Source organism: Echinops telfairi, unplaced genomic scaffold (assembly GCF_000313985.2).
Source record: "Echinops telfairi isolate 266 unplaced genomic scaffold, ASM31398v2 ScPeMD7_44;HRSCAF=162, whole genome shotgun sequence".
NCBI classification, from domain to species: domain Eukaryota; kingdom Metazoa; phylum Chordata; class Mammalia; order Afrosoricida; family Tenrecidae; genus Echinops; species Echinops telfairi.
This window is the reverse complement of record NW_022103942.1, coordinates 10,183,792-10,198,078: the sequence shown is the minus strand read 5'-3', so window position 1 is coordinate 10,198,078 and position 14,287 is coordinate 10,183,792. Positions and strand designations below refer to the sequence as shown.

At 41.7% G+C, this 14,287-nt stretch overlaps 1 pseudogene; it reads left to right on the top strand.

The window, feature by feature from the left end:
• The first annotated feature begins 2,355 nt into the window (after positions 1 to 2,355).
• Positions 2,356 to 10,287, top strand: LOC101654213 (annotated as a pseudogene).
• Positions 10,288 to 14,287: the final 4,000 nt, after the last annotated feature.

Genomic DNA, 14,287 nt, shown 5'->3' with positions numbered 1-14,287 from the left:
TTTGAGCTAGTTGTTCTTTATACAAGGCTTTTGGTACCCCTCAAGTCAAATCTCATGGAGACCAAGATGTTTGCTGACAATGAACATTTATGAGTTATATAGGATCCCAGCTTCTGTAGCTATCTCATCAATGGCAATTTAATGTCTTTCCCCCACTAGTTTCTGGACTACATCCACATTTTCTTCATTCATCAAGGTTAACAGTCTTTGCATTCTTAGCTCATCTTTCAGGTTTTCCCAACATTCCTTAAAATGCTTGTCCATCTAAAAACTGTTGTTTTATATGAGACAGCAGTTCTGTAAAATGTGTTTCAAAGCTACAATAATTTGGGAAAATGTCCACTTAAGTTTTGTTCAGCGTTATATTAGCTATAAAATAAAAATCATTTTCCATGTAAAAATAGTATCCTTTTTTGGATTGTACCCTAATGATACTAAGACAAGTTATACATATGTTTGTATGTATGTATGTGAATACATATACATATGTGAATACACGTGTGTATGCATGTGTGTGAGAGTGTGTATGCTTGGGTGGAATAAATGGTAGAGTGCTTAGTAATGAATTGAAAGATTGGAAGTTAAGATCTGCATAGATGCACCTTGTACGAAAGATCTGGTGATCGGTTCCTAAGAGATATCAGCTATTGAAAATCCTCAGGAGAATAGTTCTACTCTGAAACACCTAAGGTTTCCATGATTCAAAGTCCATTTAGAAGCATTTTATATATATATATATATATATACACACACACACACACACACACACATTATATATACACATATCTACATTATATATATCTACATTATATATACATATATATACACATACATGTATATATCTCAGAAGTTGCCAAGTTGATTTTGTCTTTTATATATAACAAATGCTCTAAAGTTGATTTTAAGTTGCAGGTAGGGTTTCAGTTCACAGATTAATTTCACATAAATCATTTAAAAATTTGTCTCTGTCATGAGATGAATGGATGAGTGCAGACAAGTCCCCTCAAAAACTCACTTACCTTAGTCTATTGATCCTCAACCTGTGGGTCCCGACCCCTTTGGGGGTCAGACGACCCTTTCACAGTGGTCGCCCAATTCATAACAGTAGCAAAATGACAGTTATGTAGTAGCAATGAAAATAATTTTATGGTTAGGGGGTTACCACAATATGAGGAACTTTAGTAAAGGGTTGCGGCATTAGGAAGGTTGAGGACCACTGCCTTAGTCTTTTTAGACTGTCTTCATAAAAAGGTCCTATAAAAAAGATATATGAAGAAAGCAAGAGGTCATTACAAAGATAGGATAAATGAAAAACAAAGATAGATGGCAGAAAATACTCTGAAACTTGGTCTCAAACATGGAGAAACTAAAGCAAATACAAGACATGAAGTAAATACGTTGAACAGAAAAAATTATAGAGCAGCTTGATAAGAAAAAGTAAAGTATTATAATTAAATGTGAAAAGGTCTGGGGTTAGCGAAAATAAAAAAAGAGGAACATACTCAACATTTCTCGATTGGGAAGACCTGAAGAAAAGACAAAAGCCTCAAGTTGCCATATTGAAGGATTCCATTGGGAAAATAATGACTAATGCAGAAATCACCAAAAAGAAGATGGATAGATTACAGAGTAATTGTATAAACGTGAATTGGTCAATGTTCAACAATTTCAAGAGGTAGCATATGATCCAAAAGCAAAGATTCTACAGGAAGAAGTTCAAACTCCATTGAAGGAATCAGCTAACAAAGTTCCAGGAATTGATGGAATAGCAAGTGAAATGTTTCAACAAGCTGATAAAGCACTGGAAAAACTCACTCATCTATGCTACAAACATTTGAAGAGTGCTACCTGGCAAACTGACTGGAAGAGATCCATATTTGTACCCATTCCATAGAAAGGTGATCTAGCAGAATGAAGACACTATTGTAAAACATCTTTAATAGCATATGCAAACAAAATTTACTGGTAAGTTAAAAAATGGTTGCAGTAGTATATAATAAACTTCCAGAAATTCAAGCCAAATTCAGAAGAGGATATGGAATAAAGGATATCATTTCTGAAATCAGATGGATCTTGACTGAGAGCAGAGAATAGAATAATGTTTACTTTTGTTTTATTGATGAACTATCTGAAGTCATTTTTGCAGATAATAAAAAACTATGGATAATGTTGCAAAGAATAGGAATTGCAGAACACTTCATTGTGTTCATGCCGAAACAGTCCATAGGCCAAGAGATAGTCATTTGAAAAGAACAAGGGGATACTGAGTGGTTTAAAACCAGAAAACTATGTGTCAGTGTTATATTCTTTCACCATATTTATTTAATCTACATTATTGGAACATTGATGTACTATATGAAGAAGAATGCATCAGGCTTGGAAGATGTATTAACACTACGAAATATGCAGATGACACAACCTTACTTGTGGAAGGTGAGGAGGGCTTCAAACACTTGGTGCTGATGATAAAAATGTTGCAGATAAAAGATTTTGTTACAACTCAGTATAAAGAAAACCAAAATCCTCACAAGTGGACCAATAGGTAACATCACGATAAATGGAGAAAAATTGAAGTTGTCAAGGATTTCCATCTTGCTTGCATCCATAATCAAAGCTCATTGCAGCTGACAAGAGATCAAAATATGTGTTTCATTGAGTAAGTCTGCTGCATAAGACCTCTTTTGTGTGCTGAAAAGTAAGACTGCTACTTTGAAGAGGATGGTGTGCCTGGCCCAAGCCATGGCATTTGCAATTACCTCATACGCATGTGAGAGTTGTATATAGACTAAGGAACAGTGAAGAAGAATCGATGTGTTAGAATTGGGCGCTATGGGTTGGAACTACCTTGATGGCACCTAATAAAAACAATAACATCAAAACAGTAATTCCTGAGGGTATTTTCTGGGGCAGTTAAGTCAAGTCAAAGAAGGAAGCTCAGAAGGTTATGGCAACATTTAAAAAAACCAGCGCAGTCTGGTCAATACCTACCTTAAGATACTTTACATGATTGAAGATTAGATACTTCATCCCACATTCCCAACACACTACCAAATCCATCTAGTGACAGGTTGTAACCACACCAGTGCTACCAAACTAGTAACCAGATTAGCATACTAACTCTGAAACCCAGATATATTGAAAATAAACAAAACAATGTGATAGGATAAAGCAAAACTAAATAAATCAATAGTTAACACAATCTAAACTATCACACACATACACATATGCAACAAATTGACTGAAACAAGTGACCAAAACACAGGAATAGAAAATTTTCTGGAAGAATAAATGTTATTGGAACTGTTATATATATATCATATATATGTATGTATATAGGTATGTAGGTATATAGGTGTGTCTGTCTAGGTAGATTAGAGAGACAAAATTCATAAACACTCATATTTTATAAAATAGTTTTATATAAAGGGTAATTGTACATTAAGCATCACAACCTAGTCCAGTCTAAGCCCATAAGTCTGACATTAGACCATATGTTCGACATTGATCTACAAAGTCCTCTTCAATCTCACAAAACACAGGCAATGATACCAACTGGAGGAGGAAAGCCAAATCAGTGAGCACGTAAGCATCTCAGCGCTGGAAGGGATCTCCACACGGCTTCTCCAGCACCCAGGGCTGCATCAAGGTAGGTCCATGTGGCTTCTCCTCAGGGAAGTCTCACAGGAAGTTAGCATGGCCAGCTGAGGCAAAAAACTAGGTAAGGCATCCATAACTGGTCCGACCATCAGAAAACAAGAGGCAAAACAGGAGAGGGTCACTGAGCCATTTATCTTTCTGCCCTTCAATTAATCCCACATATGTTCATTGGCTAGGTTGGCGCAATAAACCTTAATTATCACAATAGGTATATATATATATATCAACTCACTGCCATCAAGCCAATGCTAAAATATTCCAGCCTTTCTCTGGCAGAGCTGCAGGTGGTTTTGAATTGCCAACCATGCATATCACAGCACCACTGCACCACCAGGGCTTGCTCTTTCTATACACATACACACACACACACACACACACACACACACACACACGCAATGTATACATGCTACATAAAATGTGTGTATATATACATATATACACACATTAAATATAATTATAATATATAAATATATTAAGAAAGAGATTAAAGGAAAAAAAGCAAAAATTTAAGAAGAATTTAGGAAAGTAATACAAAAGATAATGGACAAAATATAGGAAAATCAGAAGAAACCACACACACACACACACACACACACACACACACTTCAGCAAATAGAAATCCAGAAGATCAATACAAAAGTTTCAGAAATAGAGAAAACATCAGAATCCCAATGAAATAGAAATGGAAACAAAGTTAGTGAACTTGAAAATAAATAACCCAATAATAATCTGTGTGGGAAGGGCAAGGGGAAAAAAAGAACACAAATAAATAAATGAATAAGGAAGATCTAAGAATGCTCCTGGAAGCAGCAGTCAAGAATTCAAATATGCAGTCTGGGCAAATATGCATGTTGAAAATTTATGTTGAAGAGTCCCTTTGAAGACTAAGGTGTGACTGACCCAAGCCATGGTATTTTTAGTCACTTCATTTACATATGAAAACTGAATGGATGTATTTGAAATATGGTCTTGGTGAAGGGTATTGAAAGAAACAAGTACTTACAGAAGAATGAAAAAAATCTGTCTTAGAAGAAGGACAACCAGAATGCTCATCAGATGTAAGGATAGTAAGATTTCATCTCACATACTATGGACATGTTATCAGGAGATACTAGTCCCAGGAAAAGAACATCAAGCTTATTAAAGTAGAGGATCATAAAAAAAGGAAGACCCTTAGTTAAATAGATTGACAGTGGTTGCAACAATAGGCTCAAACATAACAAAAATTGTGAGTGAGACAGGACTGGCAGTGTTTTGTTCTGTGGTATATAGCATAGCTTTGAGTTGAAACTGACAACTGACAAAAAAGGAGATATGATTGATATGATATCCTATTAAATGGAATAAATTACATGCGATTAGAATTCAAGAACAGAATGAGGGCGGAAAAGCATAGATAAAATTGTCAACTATTTGTTGGAAGAAAACATTCCTAATCTCATGAAAGATGAGAAGTAGTGCACCCAAGAAGCTCAATAAAGACCCAAATAGATTAGACCTAAGCAGAAAATAACCATGGCACGTTATAGTCAAACTTTCTAAATCCAAAGACAAAGAAAGAATACTTACTGAAAACAGCTTGAGAAAAAACAGGAGTTACCTACAGAGAACCAGTAAGAAAAATATCTGATTTCTCAGCAAAAACCATGCTAGACAAAAGGCAATGGGATGGCGCATACAAAATACTGAAGAGTTACATATCTAGCAATATTGTGCTTCAAGTATGACAGTGAAATAAGAACATTTGTAGATAAACAGAATATAAAGGAATCCATAGAAATAAGACCAACCTTACAAGAAATGCTAAAAATATAAAAGTCCTTCAGACAGAAGAAATAGCAATGGCATAAAACAACCTGAGATTAAGATACAAAACAGCCTCACCTAGAAATCAAGTGTCAAATATAAAATGCACCTACAAGACTGAAAACAATAACGCACTAGAGATATCATATGGTAAACAATGACACCTGAAAAGAGAGGAAAGTCATGTAGTAACAGAATGTCCAAATGGAGAGGAAATGAAGATGATATCAAGATAGTATATAGTTTTAATCTTGAGAACATAAAAACACATTTCAGGGTAATAGCAAATAAAATTAATAAACCTCATGGAAGTAGAAAAGAATAAAATCATGTAAATTCAAGTATACTTAAGCAGCAACAACAAAGGAAATCTGTAAGCAAAATAAACTCAGTATAAACAAATAAGCCATCAGCAACACACACACACAGCAACACACACACACACACACACACACACACACACACACACGCACCCCTCCCCCCAGATGTACAGACAACACAGCCAAATGACAGCAGTAAATTCATACCTATTGACAATTACATTGAACTTAAGGGGATTAAATGCACCAATCAAGAGAAAGAAATTAGAAGACTGGATAAGAAAACAAGACCCATCAATATGTAGTCTGAAAGGGACACCCTTTAGACAAAAAGACAATAATAGACTAAAAATCAAGGTTGGAAAAACATATATCAAACAAGGAGCAACCAACAAAGAGCAGGAATGTTAATATTAACTTCTGATAAAATAGCCTTTCAGGTCAAAGTCAGCATAAGAGCCAAGGAAGGACATTTTATAATAATTAAAGAGTCTCTCCAAAAAGAGAGCATGTCTATAATAAAAAAAATAAACATACAAGAGTCCCAAATACATAAAGCAAAGACAACAGAAAAGTAGACAGCTCCACAATGGATGGAACAACTAGAAAGAAACTCAACAAAGATGCAGAAGATCCAAACAACACAATTAACCAACTTGACCTCATAGACTTATGTAGAACACTTCATCTAATAATAACATGATATACTTTCTTTTCTAGAGCACATGGAATATTTTCCAGAATGATCCATAAATTTAGGCCACAGAGCAAACTTCAGTAAATTTAAAGCCATCACAGTACTGAAAAACATCTTCTGAGATCACAATTCTATAAAATTAGAAGCCAACAACAAAAAATCAAGGGGGAGACAAAAAAATCACAGAAATGGAATAACTCTGCTTTAAAACTACTGGATAAGAGAAGAAGTGAAGTATGTAATAAAAATTCTTCTTGAATCGTATCAGAATGAAAATACAACAAGCTAAACATCTTTGGGACACAGTAAAAGCAGTGCCCAGAGAAAACATAGAAGCAATTATGCAAATGGATTTTGAGCTTATATTTAATTGTAGCCCCAATCTTAAGAACAATTAATTCTTATGACATGGTCCTTTTCAATTCTTACCCCCATGAATTGACCATTGAAGATATGGGTGCTGTAGGAAAAGCATGGTGAAGAAAGCAGATGGTGACCAGTTATCAGGAAGAATAGTGTCTGGGGTCCTAAAGGCTTTTCTTAAAATAAGCAGCCATCTCAATGAGGCTTCAGCCAAGCCCAAAGAGAAACACACCATCATGTTTGATCTAAGAATCATAAATAATAAAAACCAAATCCAGAGGAGGGAATGGTGTTAGAGCAATTCTGAACACCTGGTTTGCACAAGCCTTCAGATGATAGTGAAATCCCCAAACCCATGTATAGAGTCCTCCATGTAGATTAAGCCTCTGATGAATTCCCTCTGACTATGGACCACAGAGGGAAATACCTTGTTATCAGATAGAGTACATTGCAGGATAGATTGCTGCAATTGTAGTTCAATGAAAATGTGACAGACACATTGTCATTTATCTCCCTCTTGACCCAATATATATTTGTTCCAGTTTTTGTCTTTTCTGCTTTGTTTTCGATTGAGGGTTTTCTTCATTTCATTGTATCATTGTTGTTGGACCAATTGTATTCTCTCATGATTTTCTAAGATTCTCTGTATGTGTAACCCAGATCAGGTAATCCTAGAGAGACAAACCTAGATCAATAGATTCAAAGGGACATGAGAGGGATGGCTGGCAGGCAAAGGGGTGCTAAGAACAAGTACAATGAAGAAGAAATGTCCTGGAATTGATCGTCATGATGGTTGCACAACTCTCTCTTTCTTTTTTTAATCATTTTATTGGGGGCTCATACAACTGTTATCACAATCCATACATACATCCATTGTGTTAAGCACAACTCTTATACATCCATTGTGGTTGCACAACTCTTATGAATGTGGTTGTTCTATAGAAGTGTATGGTGTGTAATTTGTATGTCTGTGAAATTGTTAAAAATAAATTAATAAAATAGTATAAATAGCACTGATGAAACACAGAACTATTTTTGTTAATATTTCATTCCCATACTATTATGGTTTTTATTTGTTTTACTTCATTAATCATGTTAGGCTTGCAGATGTTAATCTGTATAAGTAAGAGAGTTCAACACATAAAAACAAGACAGAAAACCCTTCAGAAACAGTAACAGGAGAAATGGTTCCCTGAGGGAATGGGAAATGAGGGGTTGCGGGAAGGAAGGGAATGGGTGGCTGCTGATAGCACTGATGACTGTATAACCCCACTTGAGGGGAACAACCAAAATAATTGAATGTGAATGTATATATTTGATGGTATAAGATGAGGCAAAGAAATAAAGAAAGAAGGGTTGCAGGGGAGGGGATAAAAGAGAGCAGATATCAAGGAGTTCAAGAAGAAAGAAAATGCTTTGTTACTGACTGTGGGGTAGCAATTGTACAATACGACTTGATGTGATTGAACTATGGACTGTTATGATATATGTAAAAGCTCCCAATAAAATGAAAAAAATTTTAAAAATAATGAGATTATGTGAGGCTTTGCAGTTCAAAAGTAGGGTATCATTTTAGAAAAAAGTACTAAATGTTCATAAAGCCAACAAAGGTTAGTTTTAGATGAATAGAATTTCATGAACAGATTCTTTTGTTATTTTAAAAATTAAAATAAGTAAAAAGAAGAAAGCACTAGAACAATACCTTAGCACAACAACTTAAACGATTGGAAAAGGAATATCGCATTGTTGGGGCTCCACTGTTGGAAGGAGGCTGAGAAGGCGCTGGGCCTCACAGTGCTGGGGAGGGAGGCACCCGCACCTGCACCTCTGCCAATGCCTACACAGAGCCCGTGGCCAGGACCACCAGCCAGCCCTAGGGTGCTGTCTGCATCCAGTCCAGCAGGGTGCTTGTCTCCTGCCGGCCTCCATCTACGGTGAGGAGCTTGAGCTCGATGGCAACAGGGGCCCAGCATGGTAGCTGAGCCCAGCCCCAGGGCCCTCAGCTGCTGGCCCTGCCCCACGAGAAGCAAATTTGGGAGAGAAGCAACTTTGGGAATATCCTCTGTGAAGGCTCTTTTCCCCCAGTCGTTCTGGCCTGAGAACTGGGGACCTAAAAGCGATGTGCAATTAAAATTCTGGAGAAATGCCACATCATCAAGGAGAACAATGTCCTCTCCGTGATCCTGGAGCAGCATGTCATCTCGTGCCTCGACTACCCTGTCTTCGCCAAACTCTACTTCGCCATCCAGGATGCCAAGAAGCTGTATTGGGGAACGAGCTATGCACCAAATAGAGAACTCTTTAGTAAGTACTTTTGCAAAATTGGCTCCTTGGATGAAACCTGCACCCAGTTCTATGCCGCCTAGATCGTGTCTGCCTTGAAGTTCCTGCATGGCGACGGCGTTAACCAAAGAGACCTTAAACTAGAGAACCTTCTGTTGAGTGAAGACATACAGATGCAGACCACGGACTTCAGCATCTCCAAGGTGCTCTCCTTGGAGAGGGCCACAGGGCGCCCTTCTTCGTGGGAAGGGTCCAGGACAACTCTCTGGAGGTGCTCGCTAAGAGGTCTGCCGGTGAGAGCTCAGACATTTGAGTTCCTGCCTGCATCGTGGCCGGACTCCTGCCCTTTAAAGCAGGGAATGAATATTTCATCTTGAAGATCATTAAATGGCAATATGACTTTCTATAAATGTTCCTCCCCAAGGCGAGGAACCTTGTGGAAAAGCTTTTGATTTTGGATGTCGCAAACCATCTGGACCGTGAGCAGAGGACTATGCGCCGCTTGAAGGCCCGTGCCTTCTGCGAGTCCATCACGAAGGAAGGCCTGCACCAGCGGACGCCCTGAAGCTACCACCTACCAGCAGGCCCTGTCCAGTGACTACGAGGACTGCTTCGGCAAATACAACCACCTCCGGAATCAATTTTGCTGCACGCAGGTGCCCTCATTGTCCTCGAACCGATCATTGGCATCTGCTGAGTCAGGCCAGGCCCCGGGGGCTGGGAAGCAGCACCAAGCAGTAAATCCGAGACCTGGACTAGAATTCCTTGGAGTTGGACATGCAGTTCTCTCAGGGTAAGAGGCTGCTGCTGGAGAAGCAGGCCTGGGAGAATCCCTGGCACTAGTTTGCTGCAAATAACTTAATATTGAAAATGGGTCCAGTAGACAAGAAGAAGAGCTTGTCTGCGGGCTGGCTGGAGCTGCTGCTCACAGAGGGGCCGTGGCTATCCTATGTGGACCTGGTCAACAAGATCCTGGAGGGTGAGATCCTATGGCCCCAGGAGCTCCAGCCCGAGGCCAAGGACTTTAAGACCTTCTTAATCCACACACCCTATAAGCCCTGTTAGCTGAGGACTAGTGGCAACATGCACACGTGGTGTGAGAAGATCCAGGAGGTGTGCAGACAGAGGTAACAGAATCGGCCAGCCGCTGTCCGGTGGTGACAAGTCCATGGCCCCAGGGCTCTTTCAGACTTGCTGGGCCCTGCAAGAGGAGCAAACAACAGACAACTTGTGCCGCTTTCTTAAGAGCTAACACAGACGAACCCACCACCACCAAGAATAAAACCATGAACAGCTGTGCAGGCACTTGACTGTTGTGCTTCTGGGGAGGTTCCCAGCTGGCTAACCCTCTGCATACCTACTGCACGGTTTTCTTGTGTCCTCCACAGGCAGCCCTGCATGCTTCCTCAGGCACTGCCAGCACGTCTATGTGTGCATTCCCTCCCTCCCCTCAGGCCTGCTTCTGGCCCAGCCTGACCCCCGGAAGCTCCGGGGTCCTGGTGAGAGCAGCCACACCGTTGGTGAGGCAGGGATACATGCTCTCTAGGTCACTCATGGTTGTTGAGAGAGGGCACTGGGAAAGACTTCTCATGGGCCAGACCTTGGGGGAAGGTGGTTCAGTAGAGACATAGGGCTGGGTTCCAACCCAAGCTGCAGTTCTTTCCATGTGCCAGCCCTGGCCCCTGATTTCACAAGAGGCAAGAACTCAGACCAAGTCCACAGGTACACCTGCAGCTACTTGAATGGACCTGGTCCTCCAGCTGCCCTGTCCTTTCCAGTGGACCTGGTCTGACCACTCCCATCTCTGTACGCATGTGCACCTGAGAAGAGCTGGTCTGATACCCCTGCACATACACACTCACTTCTATCTGAATATAAACTGTCCTAACAGCCCTGTGCCCCCATCCCCCAACATAACACACACACACAAACCCACTCCTACACCTGAGCATACCCAGTCTTACCACACATACCTGTACCTGAGCATAACCTGTTCTGACACCACACACACACACACACACACACACACACACACACACACACAGTCCCTGTACCTGAGCATAAGCTGGCCTGACCACACACCCCTCATTCCCTGCATTGAGCCACCCTGGCTTGTCCCTATTCCCCCCTTTACCGTGGTCCACTGGGGCACTGTCATTGTGCACATGGTCCAGAACCTAACAGCTCTTTCTTCCTTCTGCTGGGTGAACAAGGGTCCCATGCCAACTCAGCCAGCCCTCCGTGGGGACTATCCTCAGAGGACAGCACTGATGCCACCACCTTCTGTCAGCTCCCAAACAAGGCCCTGGGGATGGGCTTTGCCATTCCTCTCGGACTTCCTCAAGTGACAGTGGAAGAGAGGGTGCTTGTGACCGACACCCCCCCCCACCAACTGTGTCCCCAGAGTGAACTATCTCTGATCTACCTATCAGACCGGGTGCATTCTGAGGAAAGAGTTCTCTCCCAGATGCCTTCTCCTCTGGGGGAGCCCTACTTCCTCCTGGGCACTCCTGACTCACAAGTCCTACCCAGTCCAAGCCCTAGCCCAGGGCTGTGGCCTACTCTTGCCTGATATGCAGGCATTTGTCTGTGTCCAGCTCTTTTTCTGAAGGCTGCTCCCTGGCCTCTGTCCACCTTTTACTCCAGTTCCATCCTGGCACCCAAGTTCTGGCACATGGGGCTAGATGTCCTCACATGATGTTTTGTGCTTGGATGTGCAGGCTCACAAATTTATGTGAATGTTAGTAGTTCTGAAGGTTCAGGAGGTGTGAAGCAGGGAGCTAGGACAGCCTGGGTGGCTTGCTCAGGGCCCATGGGCACCAGACCATCCATCCCACCCCGTGAGATCTGCTGTGAGCTCCACCTGGAGCCTGTTGAGAATAGGCTTTGGGAAAGGTGGCTGATGGATGCCTTATCACTTGACCCTGCACTACCTCTTCTCAGCTGCCCTGTGGCATTTTTGCCCCTGGCCTGACAATCTCAAAGCAGCTAGCAATGACACAGGCCCCTAGGACCTCCAGGACTCCAGGCCAGGCTGTGGTCTTTTTGAGCCCAGTGACACTCTGGAATCAGCTGGAGTTTTGTAGAGGACCTGAGGAAGACCATTGTGAACATTTGGGTATAGGCACCTAACATGTTGCTGTCCTACCCCCCTCACGCCCTACACACAAACATACACACTGAATCGCTTTGCTGATCTGCCCCAGGTCAAACAGTGTGGAATGTTTTTGTCCCCAGTTTTCCCCTTGTTCTCTGCAGAGACCTGGCTTTAAAGATTGTAGAGTTTACTGGTTGTAAAGCTTACCACAATCTATCAGACCATTTCCCATTAGGAAACTCTTAGATGGTCTCTATTCTCTCTCCCACCAACAGTTTAGATAATGTGGTGATGAATAGCCTTACAAATCTTTGATTTTGTCTGGTCCTTATACTTTCAGCTTCCTAGACGTGTTACATCCAGGGTCGCAGCATTTGTTTGCTTTAAAGGAAATGCCCGCTCTCCCTCCCTTCTTGAACAGCTGTTTTGTTGCTCAGAGATCCAGGGAAGGTCACCTCTGTTCTCTTCGGAGTTTGGGCACACCATTTTCTGATACATCAGGAGTTTCAAGGAAGGTTGAGTAAGCCCATCTTTGTTGTCGTTGATGCTGAAAAACTGTTGTTTCTGCCATCAGCCTGAGACATTCAACTAGAGCTAGACTCCTTGTTGTCATTGGAAGGGTCTGACCGTGCTGCTTGCTAGTTCTCTCCCCACTGCTCTGGGAAATGTCTAGAATCATGTACACGTTTTCTCCATACAGGGATTTCACAGGAACTGAATCGTGACTTCTGGGTGCTAGGGGAATGAATAATGGACACTGAGAGAACAGGCCTGGCAAATATCTTGGCCTTGAAGCCAGTCCCTGGTGAACACAGGATTGGTATCCTGACCCAGAACTATAGACTGAGATAAATCTGCAACCTCCCTACAAGGAGCCATGGCAAAGATAAAAATGAAAGAAAATATGCAGGAGACCCAAGGACGGACTGAATAACTAATTGGAAAGTTGCTTGACCATCTGCAGAACTGTGATCTTCACCTCCTTGACAGTGCCTTTAAAAACAAGAAATGCACACACACACATGCACACACACACACACACACACAGAAATGTTCACAGAGACAGCATCCTTTCTCAATTCACCAGCGGGACCCACTTCATTCCTTTGTAAAGCGTATCTGTGCTTAAACTTTTCTTTAACTCTTTCTGCTTCTACGTTTGGAAATGTGTGAGCTTGACGTACCTCGGGCTTCGTACAATCCACATGGGTGCTGGCAGCAGGACGTGGCATTCCATAGCAGAGCAGAACACCACAGTGCTGAATTGACACCTGTGAAGTCAGCAGAGGGAAGAGTGTTCACAGTCCTGGCCACATGTCCAGCAGATGACCTATTTATTTTCTACTGGCAAGCCTACCAAACCATCTGGAATTAGCATAACCAGCCTTTTATACTGGTGGGATTGTTCATAGTGTGCCCACCTTGCCACTCTGCATGTGGTGGTGGAGCTCGATTGGAACATTTCAGTGTGGGGTGGGGTGAGGCGGGCTGAGTAACCTTGTGTTAAGGCTGGAAGAGGCCATAGGCAAATTATTCAGAATGGTCTCCTATCCCCCTGAAGCCATAAGTCATTTCACCACTGGCTTATGCACAGATCTGGCAATACGGGAGAGAATGGAGATTTTGCCATACAGAGTTTTACCATTTTAATTCTCTTCATCTCCACTTAATGAGAGCTGGAAGTGACAAGTGGCTGTGGTTTTGATTCTCCAGCAGCAATCCTGGCAGGTGTTCCTCTGTCAGGTTGTGGTGAACACTCCCTGACACCAGCCTTGTAGATGTCTGTAGAAAACTGGTCAGGGGAGGGTGCTGAATCAGCCAAGAGCAATGAAATCTGGCACTCAGACAGCCCTGGTGGACAGCTGACCAAATCTACAGGTTTACCTGAATGTCCCCCAAATTCATTTCTTCAGTATGAAGAAGTACCACAACCTTTATATACAGAGAAGGTTTTACAAAAGGCTACCTATTTATAGCTGTGTAACAGCCCCCATCTCCTAGATCAGGTGCCAAACTGGCGGCTCATGGGTTGCATGCAGTCCCCGAGGTAATTTTTTGTGGCCC